Here is a 23,248-nt window from a genome sequence, read left to right as displayed (position 1 = left end):
AAATATATCAAAGTCATGCATAACTAAGTTTATCTATGTCTTCATTTTATCTATTTATATACTTTATATTTAAAAATATAAAATAAAAATGCATGAAAAATTTAAAAACAAATTAATGATTTAGTTACATAATACTGACGATTAAAAGAACTATTTTGTTTACGAAAAGCATTATTTATAGCTTTTAAATTAATGAATTCGTATTTTACTTTGTTTTTGCACAAAAATTACCCCACTTTTTTTTTTCCTCCTGTCATTGAAAGACGACAGGACTTCAAAAATTACTGTGTCTTACGATCTTTATGCAAAATGATTATCCAATCTATATTTGTTTCTTCTTAAATTTCGATAATAAAGAATTCTTTTATTTCATTTGAGGAAAAAGCTCTTGGGAACTATCAGCAATATATTTTTTTTTCATGTTGCTTTATTATGGTAATTCCCAAGTTATATACCAAATTAGTTTCTCAAATGTTTTCGAGGTTAATTTCTTTCACTAGTGCATTACGTATTATTGTGAGCTAATAAAATATTTTAAAACTTTGCTCAGTAGCAAAATAAATTTATTTATCTTATAATATTGTATTCAACTATTTTAATTATCTTTAGAAAAACTTTATGTGCATGTTATATATCTGTCTATGTATTATAAAGTTGGAAAAGTCTGTTTCATCCCCTCTCCCATTAAAATACATTGACGGCCTTGTAATTTTAAAACGAAAGAAATAATTGAGGTTTATTTTAAAGGAGGTGAAAGAAATATTTTATGCCTTGTATTATTAAAACGTATACAATTATCTTTAGAAGTCAATTTTTAAAAAGTTAGTTTTAGTTGAAAATAATTTCAAGGCACTGAAGATAAACCTTTGCACTTAAGATTTGCAATTACAAATAGTTACAAGAAAGCTTATTCCTTCGAATCATCAATAATATTTCTGCAATACGGAGATTAAATCTTTTGGACAGTAAAGGTAATTTTATTCTATCGTCTTAGAACCTCAGTTAGATAGAACATCAGTTAGTTTACATTGTCATCTCTTCAAATTCTGCGAAAACTTTGTAAGCCCCAGCTTTGCTTACAATCATTCTTTCCCAAATATTTGCGTGATATGTTCAGATTTGAAACAACGGTCTGTTTCATTGAGACTGTTTATTTGATAGATACTTGTAACGAAATCTGTTCACGATTTGTAAATCTTTATAAGTTTAGTCATTATGAGGATTGTTATTCAGTATTTATTTAAATATTTATTTTAGTATTATTCAGTAGTATAGAACAATATCAGTTCATATATCCTTCGAAATGGCCTTAAATCTTTGCTTATGAAACTTTAATTATCAACAAAATACTATATGCATTTAAATTTTATTTTGTATCATTTTTTTAAAGTTTAAAAGTTAATGTTTATATTGCCATATCATTAAATGTTTGTGTTTAAATTGTTTGAAACCCATTATAAATATGTTGTTTATGGGATTATATGTCATGATTGATCAAAATATAATTTTTTCCTAATAGTATATAAAACGGATTGCATGCAATAAATATTCGGTGTTGAGAAAAGCTTATCATTCTAATTGGTAGGTACAAGCATTAGCTGGTAAATTTAGAATGTATATCTTTGTGTATGAACTTACACAGAAAACCGACAACGAATGATATATGAAGGTGGGGAATGTGAGTCTCAAAAAATTAAAGTATCTGATATCTTGTCCTCAAGTTACCTGTCCCTAAAATATATGGCACCCAATCGCGTATCCGTTTATTTTTCGGTATCTTACCTACCCATTAACCTTCATGCTCCAAGTATAAAAAGCTGGTTCACGCTGGGCTAGGAAAACACTTACTTCTTGTTTAGAAACTTTGGAAGGGCAAATATAAATTGCATAAAAAGACTGTCTAGGACGTGACGAATTTTTTTTCTTTGCTTTTTTTCTTCTTTTGAACGGGAAGTCATCAGGCTGAATGCCAGATATCTGATTTTGTGTTTCAAAGATCTCGATTTGAAGTGAGGCCAACTTTGCTTTCATCTTAGCCGCTTAGAAAATAAAATAAAAATGAGATTTCATTATTTGGCTAAACATTCGAGTCCGCAACCTTTTCTGTTCAAAATGAGATGAATCTTTGTTATGAATGGAACACAGAAAGAAAGGTTACTGCCTTTTACTCACTACTCGAATTCAAGTTTTAAAGCTGAATTAAAGAAATGCAATTTAAAAGTTTTATCCTTACGTTTTGCATCATCGTTGAATGCGCAGAGCCAGCATAAAGTATAATTCTTGTAGTTAAATTTAATAACACTGGAACGGCGATCTCCTTACAATAGCTATAATTCAACGGTACACTTTAGGTTTCTAAAATGCGTTGCATCCAAAATTACCGGTAGAATTAATCGGACTTTAAATAAGAGTGCGTAGCTGGTATATCATTCGCATTATTTCAGAGTGATGGAAAATATGATTTAAAATCTTTAAACTGCTCTTTGCGAGGGAAAGAAATAGTATTCACTTGTTTTCTATTGGAATTAAAACTTCTCGATGTAATGTTTAATAAAATTTCATTTGGGGGTATAAAAAAAATGAATGAAAAAAGGCACTTCTCTTGTAACGAATTTCAGATTTTCATAACAAAAAAAACAAGGATTGATTCCTTTGTTGATTCCTTTTTTTTTTAATTATTTAATATCCAGATAATATATTATAAAATATAATTATTTTATGTATTATTATATTATAAATTATTTTATAATTCTTGGTTATTTTACTAATTATACGGGTCGCTTAAACTAGTAATATTTTCAGCATATTAATGATAGATACTTTGTAGCTTTTGTTTGTTTTATTGAATAGCTAGTTTGTCAGATTTTGCGACGGTCTGCATAGCATTCATTAATACGTCAATCAGAATTCATAAACATGGAATAAAATATTTGACACATTATATGCTTTTGCAACCTTGACATTTTCTATTCAGTTCTTCTGTCTGCAGCTAGACAAATCTGGTTGACAGTAACCTAATTCATAATGCATGTTAAGAGTTAAATAATCTTTTTCAGTAAGAGGATTAAAAAACCAAATATTGATTGGTGTACAATTACTGTATTTGCGGTGGTTATTTGTATCACTGGTGTAACCGCTTCATAAAGGAATAGGGAAACTAAGGTTTTTAAAGGTTTGCAAAACAGATTATAGCTTATTTCAACATTATTCAAGGCATCATTTTAAATAGATAGATCGAAATTTTTTACGAGGCAGAAACTTGGCTGTAAATTAGAAGCAATCTTACACTACAAACAGTATCACCCATACTTTGGTGAAATATGGTGACTAATTGAGACTATCAGGAAAATACGAAATGCGACCTTATAATATTCAGAAGATAACACATAAAATGAAAAAATTCTTATCGTTATTTCATGTCAAGTTTGAATAAAGAGTTAAATGTTAGACAAATCTGAATGGACAGACGAGTGTCTACTAATTCAGTAATACAATCAGTTTGAAGATATCGTTCAAATTCCAACATTTTAAGGATTTGAATCGATGCACTTATCCATCTACAAATTCAGAATATTAAACAATTTTCCTGTTAAAAGAAATGTTGTAGCTATTTTGTCTTCTTTTGGTGCTTCTTTTATAATTCCTTTTCATCTTGTCGAGGAAGTTTTAGGGAAAGGAGGGAAGGGGTGGAAAAATGTACATCTTTCTTCATCATGCTTTCATAAGTACGTAATGAAATGATGAAACAATAAATTTCCCGCACAGTGTTATATCCTTTTGTTCCGTCGCGCAAATTCCATATTTCACTTGTGTTCCCCCTGTCTTCAAATTTTATTTTCTGTTGTTAAACATCCAACCATGAAGTCATAAATAACCAAAGTATTGTTCAAAAACACATACCGAAAATAGAATTAACACTGTTACTTGGCTCTGTTTTGTAACTCGATTTGTCGATGTCTCTAAATTTTTACATTAATCAGTATGGAAAAAAAGAATTTTATAAAAAGTTGCTTTGCAATGATGTTATTTAAATGATTACATCATCATCATCATATTTCCACTGTTATTTTCAGGCTGATTGTGGTTGCTGCAGGGTCTCATTAGTTACTTAACGAAGCTTATCAAATTCTAGTTTTGTTGCTGGCCTTCAAAATAACTAGAATCTACATAGCTGAAGGAAAAATTGTTATTCACTTCGTAGTTAATTAAACAGAAAACAAGTATTCACGATTCATTAGGATTTGGCGAAAAATATTTGTTAGTATAATTAAATTCATGTTAAATGTGGACACCTTGAAGATAGTAATTTGCAAGAGCTGAGAAACAAAGTAGCCTATTAACGGCAATGGAACTTTTTTTTGATTTCCTCAACATTTTTCAGCGTCTTAAAATTTTGTAATCTTGAAATTTCTTTTAAAATCACAAAACAAGTGTACAGAATTTTATAATAAAGAATATTATTCCGCATTGAATAGAAATATATTTAGTGTCTGTAGAAGTAAAAATTTAGAGAAACATTTCAATATAAGTTTGCTCATGTATTTACTCAAAAATTGACTTGTGGGAACCTTTGGAACTTCCTTGCTTAGCTATTAGATCTTTTTAAGCCTATTTTTGTACGTTTTAACTCCACTTTTTAAATACTTACATATTTTTTCAATGTAAATCAATGAAAATGAGGCAATAATGTGAGAATCATCACACTTAAAGTACTGAAAGACATATTACAATATTTGCAGCATAAAAATATGCATAATTTTGTTAAATCTAGCTAGTGATAATCTACTAGTGTCGTTATTCGTTAAGCATTTAATTTATTATTGATGATAATATTTCTGGATGATATACAATAATTGTTGTACTGAGCGCGCAAAGATTTAAATATTTTTGAATTGAATCCGATATGAATTAAGGTATTTACAATCTCAACTTTGCATGTCTTTATTCTCTTATATAATCTAGCTTTGATATGTCTTACATGAAATCCAGATTTAACACCTATTGTTTCGTGGTTAATATTTTGCTTTTATTACTTTGCTCTTCACTTTTTATTACTTATTATTATTATTTTATTATCATTACCTTCTTCTCGAAGCTTCTTCGGTACGCATTCCAAGTGTACGTCTACCTAAAATGGAATCACACAGATCATCAATTGGAACTTCTTTTATTAACCCCTTAACTCTATTGCTTTTTTCTTAATATAATTATTGGAAGGCACCTTCCGTTTCAAGAATTCGCTGTCTTACTGATTTAATTAATACTTGAGGTGTTTGTGTATTACGTGTAATTTTTATTTCGTTTTATAGCGAATCATTTAATTTCATATTTGTTTGGAAAATAGTAATTCGATGTCCGTATTATATAAATGGCGATTAAGGTGTTAATCACGTGTTATTACTTGTGAATAAACTGTAAATGAAGTGCATAATAGTTTTTTAGAAAATGAAAAAGGAAGCATTCTTAACATAAATAAAAATTATTGTGGTTGTGTATGTATTCTACATTTTCCCCTAAAAAAACTGGGCCATTTTAAACTTATTTTGCACATTTACTCTTTAAGACAACAGAAAAAATATCGCCTACTTATCAAAGTGCAAAAGTTAATTAAATATTCAATTAATTAGAAATCAAATAAAATTTTATCTTTCTTCTGCAGCAACTTCGGAAAAAATTATCATACAAGAAATATTTTAATATCGTCTTTAAAATCAAAATTTTATCTTTTAATTGTACTAAATTCCTTTCAATGGAATTCTTTCTTCAGTTATTATTAATTTTTAAAATTTTAATGCAGACAATTTTGAAATGCAGTAACAGTAAGAAATCTGGTCTATTCTACCATTTTTTTTTTAATTTCTGCTTCATATCTCTTGGAAATGTTTTAAAGTAGTTATTTAATAGTACCTAGAAGAGCTGAAAAAAAAGAAAGAAAGAAGTAATATAATTCAGCTTCAAGCAATTATAAATGTCCAAAGGGAAATCAGTCAAGTAGTATAGTGCTGTAAAAGGATTGTGCGTGTTATAATAATTTATACAAGATTGGTTTTTGCATTAAAAATATTCTGCTTAAATGTATTTTAACTAATTGCTCCTAGAGTTATCAGCTAGTTTACAATAAATTTAATACACACTGATTTCTATAAAAAGCATAATTGTTCATCTCACCTGTACTAGCTGTCTTTTTAATGCAAATCAGATTTCCTCTGTGATAATGAATCCTTTGGAAAAAAGAAAAAAAAAATTCAAGGTTGAATTTTTATTATTACTGATTTCATATCATTTTGTTGTTATGAAAGTTTTGGGAAAAAATGTTCAATCAATGCAATCAAAAGATGATATTCGCAGCATATTCAGAGTAATCATTATTTGGATAATGGTAGTATTGTTGAGTTTTATTGCAATTGTATATTTTAAAATGGAAATTACTACTTGATTTTCGCAAACTTTCCAGAAGTTCAAAGAAGTATAAGCTGATAAATAAATTTTTTACCAATCCTATAACTTAGTGACTTGCAATTTCTATTTTTGAAATGTCACCTAACTGTATAGCAAATTTTATTGATGTAAAGCTTAATAGAGTAAGAAAAGTTTTGTTTGAACAGAATAAAATCTAGTTCTTTTAACTACGTAGAGAATTTAACTACCTAGATACCTTAAAATAAAATGATCTTTCATTTTGAAAAATATTGTTGAATTGTATATAATTTGTCGGTTTTATTAAATCAACTTTTGCATGAAATTTAAAGTATAACATAATTGGTGTCTTTTATGGAATTTCTTTAATTAAAACCGAAAACTCCCTCGTTAAAAACTATTTCCAAACATTTATGGCTGTTAAGGATGATAAACCAACAAATTTCGACTGGCGAAAAAGTCATTTTAATTTTAATCAGCTCAGTGTATTTATAGAAAAACTGTAAATAACCTCTAGGGAAAGACAGAAAATTCACTTTTTATGAAGGATTTATAGGAAATGATTGAACAAGAAATTCTCACTTTTCTTGAACAAGAATTCTTTAATTTTCAGTCAACGAGATAAATGACAGCACTTGTCGTATCTGTCTATCTACTGATACAAATTTTTGAAAAATTCCTCTAATCAGTTATTCCAGTTCATTTTCTGGATCAATGTGATTGCAAATAATGAAAAATATTGATCAGGAAATTCTGTGCCAATTGAGATTCTGTAAAATGCGCCAATTTGGGGTAAAAAATAATGAAAATTGCACCAAAAAGCAAAATACTCTACAAACAATTCTATATAATTGCATATATTCCAATTATTTGTACGCGCAACATACTTACAGCTATGGTGAAGGGGGTGAACTAGAATCTAAGAAATATGAGGATTTTCAAAAAAGTTATAGCTTATCAAGTATTTCTGTATTGAAAATTTCACAGAATTCGTTGTGGGAAATTATATTAGGCAGCTCTAAAACAAAAACTACTCAGTTCAAAGTTATATCCCTATTTCATTGTCTTTATAGTACTTTAGGTAACATATATGCAAAATTTCAAGGTAATATATTAATAAGTTTTAAAGATATCATGTTTTGCATATGCAATTTTTTACGAAATCCAAGTTTTTCAAAAAAAATTCATTTAAAATTTTCATTTGTCTTGTACTACAAATGCTTTGTAAACATAAAAAAATGTTCAAAAGCAGATCTAAATGCCAGTCCTTTCGGCAGAAAAACTACGCAAAACGTATTCTAATACGCGTGGCTTGCTGACAGAGTGTATTATAAAATAAATTATAATTCAGACAGTCGTGTATTTGACAAAATGTTGGAAAACATTCAACTTCCGGTTTCGTTTTCAGCTACAGTGTTTCATAAAAAATCATATATCTCGGTTTCTATTTATTGTAGAATTAAAACAAACACAGATTTCGAAACACAGTTTTTAAATCATTCAAGCGCACCAAATGTATTTTTTAGTTTCCCAAATCTTTGTATTTTATGAAGAAAAAGTCGTAAAATATATAACTTTTTGGTGAATAATCTACTATACAGCTTGTATATGTCATAAAGAAGCAAACATACTTAATATTTTTTTAGCCCTAACTCTGGGTTTTCAATGGCCTCATTTTTCAATCGAATGAAACAAGCACAAACAGTACTAAAAAAAAAGAAGCAATTAACAGTTTTATGAGAGACGGGAGGCTGCTGTAAAAGACGCATCAAGCTGTTGTTATCAGCTGGATTTGGTTGAAGTGGGAAGGCTTCATTCAGAAGCATGAAGCTGTTAATGACCGTCTTTTTAAGATCAAATGTGATGAATTTTGCTATCAACAAATAGAAGCATATAAGCTTGCTATATTAAAAAGTTAAACTGAATGCTAGCACAGTTGCTAAACAAGTTTTTTTTTTCTTCATGTAATGAGTTGACATCCGCATCTAAAAATTTGCGTAGGCAAGTATTAAAATTTGATTTGCATTTCATGCTGCTTCTTGGAATTCTAAGAAGCAAATAACGGATATTGCTTGTATTATCTGTCAAATAAAAATGAGATGGTTGAAATGAGAAATGAATTTGAGTTGAATTTTGATTGAGATAATTCTTATGTTTAATGAAAAACTTGTTTTTTCTCCCGATAATGAACAAGCTTCTGCTTTATATTCGCCGTTTCTGATAAAAATGCCTTTACATTCTATTCTCTCACTGGGGATATTAAACAAGCTTTATTCAGGTGATATGAAAAGATATTATCAAGGCTGCACATTTTTGTACTAATTTTAATTTTATATAGAAAGCCCTCTTTTAAACACTCAATCAATTATAAAAAAAATTACTATTCTGTTAAATTGTATTTCACTGATTACCCTTGGATATTTTGCTATTAATTTAAAATTATTATTTATAAGCTTTTTAAAACTCAATAATTCGTGAAAAAAAATTTATTAAAGCAAAACGACAAATATTTAATTATGTTTCTTTTTAATATACACGATTCAGTAAATTTTTTGCGTTGTTAATACACCTTTCATAATTTTTACATAAATTCCAGCACTTGCAAAAATGGAGACTATACTATCTTAAGTAATGAGAGATATTAATCACTTAACTTATTTTAGACTTTACAAGGTGCCATTTTCCCATTGGTCGCAAAGCAATCAAATGTAGAGAACGGAACTCCTGCATTTTCCCATACTATGCCCTTTTTGTCCTGCAGTGCAATAAAATATGCCCAGACTGTATAATTGAACAAAACATACCCCCTTTAAAAACATACCTTATCATTCAGCAATAAAAATTTGACTTGCAATCTATTTTGGATGGCTACTGCATGATCAGACTATATAATAAATATGAATCTAACCGCATCCATATTTTAAAAAGGCATAGTTCATAATCTAACAGTCGAAACTTGATTTAACTTTTATTTTTGATGACTGCTTCATGACCTATAGATGTTGACACCTCGAATGAAAAGCTCGATACAAAATTAGTGGTGTATCCTGCATTAACGTGAGCTCCAATAACAATAGCTGCGTGTTCCCAATGACGACCGTGCGCGATGAAGCCAAAAACACGCAAACTCATTAATAATTCTTCGCCTAACAACTTCTCACCAAAATAGAGAGTTTTCCAGTAATAGTAACAGCTCCATTAATAACCCAGACGAATATTAAACCCAGCAGAAAAACAAGGGCACGGCTAAACAGGGCCGAAGGGAGGAGACGAAAAATCGTTGAAGTACTTTTTTTCTTTTCTGGGTTGACATTCTTCATATTCATTGTTGAGTAAAGAAAGCAGAGTGAAGCAGCCGACTGAAGCATGAAACTGATTCAGAGCTCGTAGCTTCACAGGCGGCCGGACAGAAGGTTACAGGATTGTTATCTTTTAGGATGCTCTAAATATGAGCACTTTCATAAATGCAAGATAATAAATAGAAATGTGCTGTGTTTACCATTAAACTGTGAACTATTGGTTTTTCGTCCTGATATAATAATTGGTTGTAGTGTGAAAGCCGGGTAATGCCTTTCATATAGCAGTTTTATAAACTCATTGAAGACTTTATTTATCAATTCATATAATTTGTTTTTTAAAAATTCCATATAACAAAATACTGAAGACCTTATAAACATACTTTCAGATGACAACTGCAAAATTTCATATATAGAGAATATAGCGCCATGCAAATATTGATTGCCGCGTTCAAATTTATGGGTATTACAAAATAAAATTTATGGTTGTAATTTTAATTCTGAAAATTTTCCTTTCAAATATATCGACCTCATTTCATTTATTTAGATACGCGGTGGCTGAAAATTTTTGAATTAAGGCATTTTCAAAGTGAAGGATGGTATTTTTAGAAGTTATTTTGAAAGTATAAACAATTTTTAAAAATTTGGATTGCACTATGTAAGATGTTGATTGATATTTTTCCCAAGCAAAGCAGAAATAAAGGGAAATTAACGGAATAGTTATATTCAATAACAACGAGAAAAAACTCGAATGATTACGGCTTACCAGATTTGAAATGGAAAGATCTAAGTAAAATCTTAAAATCAAAATCCTGAAGGTCAGCTCATTAATTTCCTTCCATATCAATCTTGATATATTTAAATATGATGTGGTTAGAAAGAATGCGCTTGAAAACCTCGAAACATATGTAATTTAAATGTTAATCAATAGATTGACATATAAAACCGATTCTGGATGAAGAATAAGAATTATATTTAGACCGGTTTAGAATTAAATTCAGTCACATTGTATACGCCCATGTTTTATTTTATTACAAGAAGACAAAAATATAGGTATTAGGCAAAATTTTAAGTATTTGTTTTGCAACTAATTTTATACTATATATTCCTGATTGGATTAAATTGAAAAGGCGAAAGAAAAAAAAATCAAAAGTTTGTTAAATCTTGAACCGCATTATGAACAGTACTAAAAATTGGATCTTACGGTCGAAATTATGCCGTGTAAAATAAATGTAAAATGATTAATCTATAAATCATATTAGTAGCAAAACTCTCCTTAAAATTGCATATAAAAAGGGTTAATAAAAGCTCAAAAACATTAGCCAAATTATGTTTGTTAAATTTAAAGTCGAGTGTGTATTTGGTAGATAATATTATTTTTTTTTATAAGTCATTTATGCTCTTGTTTTCAAGAGTAATTTCCAAAATCATCAAATAAAAAAAAACAATAGTAATCATTCACAAAGAAAAATTTAAATATTTATTTTTCTTTTCCGGTTTCTTTATGAAGTTAAAATAATTTTGAACAGTTGACTATTTTATCTGCTTCATAGAGACTCACTGGTGAGCCTTTGGGAATATGAGGGAGAAAATAGCTGCCCGTTTCACTTGACCGACCAATTGCAAATCAGAAACTTAGAAAATACATCCGAAGTTTCAGAAATGCATGGCGACAATATGTCTCGGGCCAATAAGTCTGAATTTTCCTGTACCCTGTATGAACAGTGACAAGGAAAAAAGGACTTGTTTTCTTTGTATACATTAAAAAGATGTATGATGCGTGTATCGGACGCCAGAGCTTCTTCCTCAAATCATTTTTCTGTTTCGATGAAGATTTTATTTAAGGAAATATGGGATATTTTATTCTAAGAGTGATGCATGCATGCGGATAAATTAATGAATGGTCGAGTTAATAAAAAGAACTTCTAGTATCATTTTTTCCAGCAGTGATTGTATTGTAGGGGAAAAAAAACCCAAAATGATTATATTAAATGGAGTTGTTTACGTAATAGTTCAGTATATTGGTTTTTATTCTTCCAAGTTTAAAGAAAAGAATTCGACTTTAGTAAAACTGTAACTAAGCCTCGTTTTGAAAACTCGAAGAAGAATAAAATCAATAAAAGTATTGTGATGCCAAGACACAACTGAAGTATTAAATGTCTTTTCTTAATTGGCTCTTAAATTAAGTATCTTGATTTTGGAAGCTATTTTAAAAGCGTTTTATTTCAAACAGAAATAGTTCTGTTAGATTCTTTAGTACAAATGAAATGTACAGTACAATGAAAAGAGGACAGAAAGTCTTTTATTTGCAACATTCAAAATGACAAATTATATGCACAGCAGAAAATTTTAAAGCATAACAACTCAAATTCGATCAATTTTTAATGCTAGATTTTTCCAGAACGATTTCAAACTGCTTTTGTTTTATTCTAAAAATATCAACAAGCTAAACTGAAAATTGTAGGAAAGACTTTTTCTGTAATCAGATGTAAACAAAACAAATCTTTTTCGGCGTTAATCTTTAAAAATGAACACAAGGCATTTAAAAATTGATTTCTACGAAAGAAAATTTTAACTGGTTATTGAAAAGAGAAAATATAAACAAATTAAGTTTCAATTTCATAAACATTTTCAAATTTTTTTATCATTTGCATACTCAAAATGATTTTTTTTTTGTCTTTCTGTTACTTTACGTACAGATAAAAATAAAATTTAAGCTAAACTTTATTGTTTTTTTTTTGTTTTTATTTTTTATATCATCATTCGTAATCATAATTGCATTATGTATTTTGAAATTTTTGATGCTCAAAAGCGAATTTCATTTTTATTTACTGAAAATTGTTAGATTTTTATAACTAATTTCATTTTGGAGCTACAAAAATAAATAAGTGGATCTATAAGACATCGCATCCTTATTTTTTTTCTCTTTCTGATTTATTGTATAGCCAATAAATAACTTATTCAGTGCTTTTTTAGATCAAAAAGTAAAATTTACAGATTTTTTTTGCGCAGTTAATTTACTTTCCTGTTTCACTTGTAACGCAGCTGCGGAAAATAAAACTATTTGTCAGCTTTGAGTTTTAGGTCAGCTTAAGGATGTTCAAAGCAGGTGAAAAACTTGAACACATCTGCGTGTTTGAATGAAACAGGACATTTAAATAAAAATAATTTATCGTTATCATTGAAATTCCGAAAATAAACAGCAAATATAAAATAGTATGAATGCAAATGTTTTTGCTTAGTTCAGTTTCATATTATAAAAAGATTTGATTAACTTTCGATTTATTTTTTTCTGACATCTTTTCGTGCCAATAAAGCTATCAATTACAAATAAATCTCATTCTAAATTATTAACTTTATTTTTCAAAATAATCAATTGCAAATTTTTTAATGCATATTTTTGGAACAAATTAAATTTTATGATAAAAAAATACCAGTTTGGTATTTGCTCTGAAAACTTTTATCTTTATTTTTGGTGACGCATGCACTCAAGTACTTTAAAATGATTTTCGTCAAAAATATTTCAAATTAAAAATTCCTATAAAATAATCTAGTATTAAAATCGAAGATGAATGTGAATTATTTTATTTAAAATGTTTTGAATGATACATTTTTATAGATATATAATTAAGTTAAAAATATATATATATATATATATTGAATGCGAATTCTAGGCTATTGATGCAAAGGATTCTAGCTGGCATGTCAAAATTTCGTATGTCCCAGAATTTTTTTTTACGTATATTTCGACATAACAGTGACAACAGTGTAAGCTATTATATATATATCTAAATAATATTGAGGTATATTTATTTTCCATTATGAGATTATAAGAAAAAGTTGTCTAATTATTGTGTGATAAAAAGAATATAACTTTCGTCGAATATTTTGCTCACTGGTATTTGTGATTGTGTAAATTTTTCATGTAGTTATTAGTGGCGAATTCATAGTAAAAATATTTAGAAATGATGACATAAAATGGTCTCTGTGTAAAATTAAATGCAATTTAATTAAGTTACGACAGCAGCATTACTAAGAACCCCATAGATTTCGCATTTGGAACAAAAGGAAAAATGGCGCACTGTAATTAAGGTAATGATTAATGACACGTTAAGTACACTTCTGAAGATGGCAGCTGCAATGCGTTTCCCTAAAATAATGACAAAATAGAATTAGAGAGAAGTATCCTGAGACGAATAGAAGGTTCCCATTGCTGTGTGCTTTGAAGCTTTCGTTTATTCTTCTTTGTCATAGAATTTTCTTGATTATTCAGAAAACAATAGGTTTAATGTGTTTGAAATATTCTTGAAAGATTAGCATAACGTCACTGTTATATCAAAATATCTTATGTTAAATTTGCTAAAACATTTTATTATCTTGTATAGGCTAGCTTTCAAATCTTATATGATATGTGATTGATGTAAAATGCCATATGATACAAAGGATTCTAGTTGGCATGTTAAAATTTCATATGTCCGAGAATTGTTTTTTACGTATATTTCGAAATAACGACGACGACAGTGTAAGCTATTATATATATCTAAATAATATTGAAGTATATTTATTTTCCAATATGAGATTATAAGAAAAAGTTATCTAATTATTGTGTGATAAAAGGAATATAACTTTCGTCGAATATTTTGCTCAATCGAATATTTTGGTATTTATAAATGTGTAAATTTTTCATGTAGTTATTACTTAGAAATATATACTTTATTTCGTTGTTATATTAAAATAATATGAATTTTAAAAGTATGGAATTAAAATGCATCGTCCAAAAGCAAGAAAAAAGAAGAAGAAAAATAATTATTAAAATTTATTTCTTTATTGAAATATAAAACTCAGGAACGAAATGCATTATTTAAATTTTAAAGATGCAATGAAAGAAAGATTTTTTAAGAATAAAAACAATAATTCACGGAACCTCAAATTATGAAAATAAATCTTCTGTGTTTTCATATACCGATTTCATTTATTGAGAGGACTCGGTTTTCTATGAGTACACGCAATACTTTTCCATTTTTATAAAATTCAGGATTTTCTTTTCTGGGAGAGAAAAATATTCATAAAGAAGCTGAGTGAAGAAAGAGAGATTCATTTATTTCAATTCTCGTGTTCAATTTCATTCTTTCCTCCTCAAGATAACTCATTCGTCATCCAAATGGGAAGAATGAAATTCGTTTCCCTTAAAAAAATTTCTGCGGAAATATTTTTTTTCCCCCACTTTAGGTAATTTTATTCGGCTTTCTATTTTTAATTTTTTCAACTTAATCTGAGCCGGTATTTTCAAGTTGAACCATCACAAGGAAATAGATATTGCGCTTTATTGCTTTTAAAGAGCAAAATGAAAAATCATGCTGTAAAGAATTGATGATTGTCCTCCGTGCTTCTCATTCTCGCAAGAAAAGGATTTAATATGAAAAACGTTAGCACCAATGAAAATGTCCGATCTTAAGATAAATCTTTGTTTTAATTTTAAATGAGAGAGTAGAACGATTAATTTAAATTTTAATTGCAAATATGTTATGTAAAAGATTTATAAAAGTTTAGTCAAATGCCATTTTAAGTTTGTTGTTAGAATATATCAAAGCATTTGTTAGCGAATGATAAAATTTAATTTTGAATGTTATATTCAGTATTAATTACTATGATTTAAATAATATAAAAACCGTTCCCGGTAGATTGCTTAATTAATCTTTTATTTATTTTGCTGCAATTACAGTCTGCGTTTAACCATGAATGAAACAACCTCATTTCCGTTACTTGCAATAGTTAAGACTAATTAACTGATCCGAAGTTTCATATATAATACGAGATTTTATGCATAAGCTTATATAGTCATAGAAGTTTTATTTTGATAAATTCTGCAAAAAAAATTGAAGGCATATTTTGCTTCCAATTAAATTAAATTAATTAAATTAATTTATATGCGATTGTTTTAGAAAAAAATGGAAAAGGAATCATTACAATTAAAGAACCAGTATGTAAATGTTTTTAACTCATAATAAGATTTCATCTTAAATAGTTAATCGGTTCTTAATTCATTTTACAAAAGTTGTATTTTTATTTCTAGGACAACATTTTAATTTTAACTTTCGATTTTAATTTAATCTGATTTTAGCGAGCCTGTCAGTCTAATTTCCGTAGCATTCTTCGATTTTCGTGAGCTGGAATGTTTATCTTTTACCATAGTTGATTTTAATTGTACCATGTTATTATCGAGTAACGTATAATAACAGTTCGCTTCGTTTCAAAAATATTTGAATTTATTTACAAACGTTGCATCTAAATAGGGATTTAAAAAATTCGATAATCAGAGTTAATGTACAAGTAAATTTAACATTTAATTTTAAAAAAAATCATCATTCTTAAAAGTTACTTTAACTGCAGAATATTGGATAATCAACTACTATAGGTATTTATTAGAAATTACATTTATGTCTGTGCATGTAATTTCGAACACATGACGAATCAGTCGGGTTTATATATCCGATTACAAAACTCTATTCTCCTTCAAATGACCTATAAAAATAAATAGTTCATAAAATAGGTTCAAAAATTCATTCTGTACACAGATAATTATTGTACCTATTGTTAAAAGTATATATTATGTATTCTAATGTTCTCACTGTAAATATTTATAAAACCTGGTATATTTTATTTTCAAATTTAAAGTTTATCTTTTGTGATCTTTCAGGCAGATGGTCGTAAGTCGCCTAAATTGTAAATTGAAAAGAAAGTGTTAGGTTTTATTATCTGTAGAAATGATATTTTAAAATAGTTTAATTGTAATAGAACTTAATTTTTATTTTCTGTTTTCTATCCTTTTGCTCCTAATTATCTTAAAATATGCTTCATTATTCTAACTATTTAATAAGGTTAATTAAAATTGTTGTTAACATTTTTGTTTTAAACAGTTTTCTTTGGAAAGTGTTGCTGATATTATTCGATATCGTTTATTTAATTTTAACCGAAAAAAATGGTTAATGAAATAAGCAGGGATATTCATTCATTCACATATAATATATGAGTCATTAAAACTTTCACCAAAATAGCAAAGAAAGTGCATTTTTTTACCACTTTCGATTTTAAAAACGAAACTATTCAGCAAAAAAATCGATTTTGTAGGCGTAGCATTGTCTAACGCTCCAGTTTCTTTCTCTTTCCAAAGGAATTGCTTTGAGAATAAGGTTTGCAGAAAAGATGATGTAAAGTTTTCCTAGAATCTGGAAAAAAAGGGGTACATTTTCCCCGGATTTTCATGCAAGGATATTATATTTGAGGATAGGAAAAAATGTACTAGAGAACATAGTACCGCTCAGTAGTTGAGTGAGTTCTAGAGTGAATCATACCGCAATGCGTCCGTCCAGATGCTCTTATCCTGCTTCAATTATTAAAGCATGCACATCTACTTTTACTCTCTAGAGGATAAAAGGAATCTGTATTCTTTTAATTTTTAATTTTTTTATCCTTTCAGAACCAAAAGGGCAAATTTGTTCCTGCAAAAATTTCTAGATGTTATTTAAATTTATATAACTTACAAAATTGAATATACGATTTTTTTTAAAAAAATAATTAGTGTATTGATAATTTTAAAACAACTAATAATTTAAATTTTTATTTTTTTGAAAAACAGTGGGGCATACTATGCTTTACTTAATTGTATCTATATAAATTTTCAAAAATAAGAAAATTATCATTCCAGTTGATTTTTTACGCATAGTTAAAGAGTAAAATTGTTATTGTCTATAATTTTTATCCATCAATTCAATGAAGATATATTTATGTTTGAAAAGCAATCACGAAAAATTAAATGAATTTTTATGTCTTTGATTTCATTTCCAATCTGCATGATATTGATAAATTTTTACTATAGCTGTTATTTTTAGATTAAACATAATTCTATGATCGAACCATTTTTTTATTTTTTTAAAGCTTAATCTCCAAAATTGAAAAGAAACTGTTCTACGAATATTTAATTATTATCAAAAATTTGAACTTACCAAAATAGATTAGGTGGAGTTTTTAAAGCATTTAAAATATGATAAATTTTTCCAGATATGAAATTAATATAATGTAAACATTTTTTTCTTTACTGTTGAATAATATAGAATTGAAGCATGTTACATTTTGTAAAAATTCATAGTCGAATATGAGATTACTTTTGTATGTACAACAGTAATACGGATATTTACATTAAAATTGGTCGATTGCATGTAAAACCTTAGAATTCAAAATTAAATATAATTTTAGTGCGGATTATTGAAACGCGAATCCTTCAGTATTGTGAAATATAAAACCACTATTTTTATGCAATGTTTGGCATTATGTCTGAATATTTTATCAATGAAATAAATCGTTATTTAAATGCTCCTATAATATAGGACTTCTTTCTGAAACATGGGTTGCTCAATGGAGTTTCAAAGAAAATTATTGAGATCGCTAAGACTGTCATGAAACTTGTTTCTTTCAGATTTTACAGCATTTATAAGTATAACAGTTAAAAAATTTATCTTGGCTTTAAATGTAATCTTTTATTTCACTAAATATTCATTTTTTAAAAGAATACATTTTTATTTATTAATTCCATTAATTTTATGGTTAATTTCAGTAATCTTTCATTAATTAATAATCATTAATTTTTGAAGAAATCTTAATCATACATTACTTTTTAATATAAACTCTGTTTTGCATACTGAATCCATCCTTTCATTCTGAGACATTTGAACATGCTTTTTATATCGAAATATCGTTTGCTAATACTAATTTTAGTTAATAGGTTTAAAAATACGATAATCCGAGGCATATGTACGGGTTAATGACTTAAATGATTAACAATTACTAATATACTCAATTTCTAATAACATTTACTGATATTCATGCTTTCTAAAATGAGTTTGTAAATGCAGTGCTGAGATATTAGCAAATGCATTGATTTTAATGCAGCTTTGTTAGTGATTGTCCTGTAATAATGCCTGTGGAAAGCATTCCAGCATTTCTGATTGAGGTTTCAATCATGAAAGTTCTGCTTTGCATACTGAATTGGCTCTTTTATGCTGAAACATTTGAACATGCTTAGCTTCTTTTGTGCATTTGATCACTTCACTGACAAACAGAACAAACATTGTACTTCGAGACTTGAATGAAATGATGTGTTCTGGATCTATTCATTATCAACTGTTAATAGTTTCAAATGCTTTCGGAGCTTCATCCGGTACAAGGGCTTGACCTGTTTACAAAAATAAGAGGGGAAAATGTGATAGTTGACTGTCATCAGTGTTACAAAAGAGTGTACAAACGAATTATTTTGTTAGTTAGAATTTTTACATGCTTTAGAATTTTTAATAATCATTGCCGAAACACAAACTCTGTATCTTTACTCAAAAATGGAAAATGAAATATATCAAAAAAGTTGTTGGACGTACTTACTCGTACTCCTTAGACGTACTCTTTGACTCCGGTATGTTATCTGTATCATTTTTTAAATATAAATAAAGAAGCGCATTTCTAGCAATGTATGTTCAGCTTGATTTAATATATTAATGATTAAATTTATGATATGTATTCGAGTATGCTAATTGCATAATATATAGATTGTATAGATAGATATATGTTTAATTGAATTAAGTATGATAATGTTTAATTATTTTCTGTAGTACGTATTCTCAAATAAATAAATTATGTGTAGAGAATAGTAATGTATGCGTAGTTTAATTCAATAAATGAGTGCTTAATTTTATGATGAATAGATAATATAGCTAAATGTGTGATTTTAGGATAAATAAATAATAAATAAGACTTTTTTAATAGCGGCAGATGATTTTCTTTTATATTATTATAGCGAACATGATGAATTGATTGAAGTTTAAATAATCGTTTGGCATCGTTTTATTTTCTTATATTCATTTAATTATTTGTAGTACGACGAATAAACACGAAGTACATAATGCAGCTGCACAAGTAATGTTCATTAAATATTTAGCGAATGGAAAGACAAACCTTTTGAAATGTGTTGCAGCTTGAATGCTCAGTTCGGCAATGGCAACATCTCGAAATAACACCCAATATGTAGTGTGTAGATGATAAAGAAGGGAATACAGAAAAATGACATTTTAATATCAGTTTGGTAAATAATATTTCAGAATATATCTTTTAAAAAACTAAACTCGTGTGTTGATAACAGAGATGGATGTTAAGTTCCATTCAGCATATTAATGGTTAATGATTATAAAGATATCAGTATATTTATTTAGTTGTTTAAGTTATGTACAAATAATATTTCTTAAGTGACTTATCTCTTACTTTTAAATCAAGTTTCATTTTCATTTATTAACTGGTGCTTTTATATTTCTGTAATCTTTTTTGCTATAGTGAAGTGAATTAATTTATTGAATATGAATTTATGGAAAATAATATTACTAAATTCATCATCAATCCATTTTAAAATGTAGTTAGAAATTGCATTTAAACATTCTCTCGGATCCTAACCTAGAAATTTTTAATTTTCATCCAAAGATTTCTAGTAGAGGGGCATTTTAACTACAGCGCAGGCAGAGATCCATAACTTTATCATCACTGAAGGTACCGTGTTATCGTAGAATGCGGTTATGCTTTCATAAATTCGGTTACTGGCTGAGAGTAATAACATAAAAATGGCGAGCAAATTTTTCTTTATGGATATCACAGAAATTCGAATTCAATTATTTGAAACTGATTACCGGAAGTTTTGCTCAACAGAATATTTTATCACAGTTCTTCAACCCATCGCTAGTTCTCCTAATACATGAACATCACTGGAACCGGTTATAAATCAAGGTTATGCTGTCAGAAATTTTATGAATCACTTGCATACACACACCTGATATTATTTTAGATAGAAATTTGATTATTTGCACTGCATCATCTTTTTGATTTTTATTAAAGGAGCTCTTGCACACTATAATCAAAACTGATGGAATTCGTATGTTGTACATCTTCCAGCCAGGGATATGTAACCCATCAACTAAGAAAATAAATGGACTTAAAATGCATTCCAACAAGAAATATGCGAGGCGATAATATGACTGAAGAATTTTTGAATGATGTAAAATAAAATAAAGCTAGATTTGTTTGTTTTTTAATGAAACTTTTGTGAATATTGACCAGCTGCTTTAAATTATAAGGAATGCGAAGATGCGTAATTTTTTAAAGAAGAATTTTAAATTAGAAGAGTGAATCTGAACTGTCGTTTATTCTAAGTGAAATTTTATTTTTGATTATCGAAACGTCTGTTTTCGAGATTAGGAATTTTTAGAACAATATTTGAAAATTTTTTGCTTTTATTTTGGTTATTAATCATCGAATTTCGTATTATTCAATATTTGTGAATTATTTATGTTCTCGTATCTCTTTGTAACAGGAAGAAAACAAAAAACATTCTAGAAACCTACATTAAAGAAATCTGTTTAGTTAAAACTGCATTTTCTAAAATTAAGAACGAAATAATAACTTTAGATTTTGAAAGTCTCTTTAAAATAATATAAGTTTCATTCGAAACATTTTACATAAAACTTTATTTATGTATTTGATATATAAAACTACGAGCATCTTTCTGTTTTATATCTCAGATCCACTGATACTTTATATTCGCTATACTTGTTTACGATTTTGGTTATATTACTTAGCGATATGTAATAAATTTTCTTTTCTTTCTCTTTATTAAAAATCAATTAAGTGACATCACCATCATATGACAAAGGTAATTGCACATGCCTTTTAATTGTTAGTTGTCTTATGTTTCTCATGCTATAAAATGCGCAGTGGATTTAAAAATTAAAGTGACTCATTTGACCTGTATCATGTGCTGATGAAGTGATTCCTTTACGCATAAATTATTTCGCATATAGTTGACTATATGCGAAATATATACTATACTATATACCAAAAATTGATATATACTGTATACCAAACTGTAAGTATATAATACATATCATAGTGTACTATATACTTATGTACTTATATAGTACATATATACTATATACCAAACTGTTTGGTATATAGTAAGTATATACTATATACCAAAAGTTGAAGTGCGAAGTACTCAGTTTTTACCAGTTTCGTTTATATTTGATTATTTAAAAACACAGTATTTAAGAACTATTAACTGTATCAACATCGTCGCTGATTTTACTGAATATAGGTTGACACAGATACTGTATCACGGTTTTCGTGTTCAGTTTTTGCTTTTGTTTTTGCTATTCGTTTTCAGGATCTTTTTATATAAGGAGGGTTACCTTTTGAATCTGATTTGAATACCATATAAAATTATATCGAATCCTAAGCCCAGAAACTGTTTGTCGATTTTGAAACCATTTTTCAAAAGAACACGTTCATTAAAAAAAATTCTAAATAGTACTAGACTTCTATCGTTCTGAAATGCATTTGGACTTCTTGAAATAGATATTGACGCGCAATTTATCGTGCCTTTCCTCCTTAATCGCTATGTGACAGTCTCGTTGATCGAAGAAAGGACATACGATACGTTAGAAGTGACTAATCATTTCCTGCCTCTATAAGCTTTTCGTGTCACCAAACCCTACTCTTTTTCGAACTGAGAAGTGTTAGGCTCTTAAAATAATCATTTCAGCCATAGCTGGCATTTTGTGGCGGCTTGATAAAGCGGTGTCACATACTTCTTACCCTCCTCTTCATTTTTTTTTTCTTTTCATAAATGCTTATCAACCTAGAGTAAAGAGGGATTGGGTGCGTGAAATGCTACTTGGCCAATCAAGTCGGGAAGGGAGAGAGATGAGATCTTCCAAGATATGATTCACTGAAAAAAAGTTTGTCCGTAGTTTTAGACCAGGGTGTCTTCAACTTTTTTCGATGGCGACTTCTTTCCAGTTATAAAATTTTGGCGACTCCAATTTGTTCACTCGTTTTTTTTTTCTCAACTTCAAGTGTGCATACATTTTGTAAACTAGCGTATACAAAAAAAGCACTGTAAGGAAAATAAAGAAAAATAGAAAGAAACAGAGTTATATAAACTGATTTTGCTGAAATGAGATGCATTTGCTTTATGTCGGAGAATTTGACGTCAGCACTTGATAAAATTTCCGTGATTCCAGTATGGGTCATGATCAACTAATTAAGAAACTTTACTTTAGATTTAAAAAAAATAATGCTGCTTGTCTAGATCATCAGGTAAAGTCAGAAGGAAAGCAAGAGAGTTAAGGTATCTGACTAGATTAAAAACACGAATTTGGATGAAAATTCGGGTTTTTTTTTTACAGTTTTAAAAAATAGGTACGTTTCTGTTTCTAGTGATATCTTTATTTTGTCTCTATGTCAATAAGAAGCCAAGTTATAACAAACAATCGACATATAAGTGATGCTTATTTATAAGCATTTAAAAATTTTAAATACATTTTCTGAAGAACGAGTTTTTTTTCATAATTCTACAGAATCGAGTATCGTCTTATCTCAAAAAAAAAATCAAGGTATCTTAATGGAATTTATAATTAGTGCAGTATAATTATATGTTATGCAGGATGTAA

The 23,248-nt window shown here is 28.1% G+C and overlaps 1 protein-coding gene across 1 annotated transcript in view; it reads left to right on the top strand.

The window, feature by feature from the left end:
• The window catches only part of LOC129958636 (ubiquitin-like protein 3), a 194,639-nt gene that overhangs the window by 753 nt on the left and 170,638 nt on the right, over positions 1-23,248 (top strand). The window lies entirely within an intron of this gene.

This window comes from Argiope bruennichi, chromosome X1, assembly GCF_947563725.1.
Source record: "Argiope bruennichi chromosome X1, qqArgBrue1.1, whole genome shotgun sequence".
Lineage (NCBI taxonomy): Eukaryota > Metazoa > Arthropoda > Arachnida > Araneae > Araneidae > Argiope > Argiope bruennichi.
The sequence above is the reverse complement of the archived record's forward strand: the minus strand, read 5'-3'. Positions and strand labels throughout refer to the sequence as shown.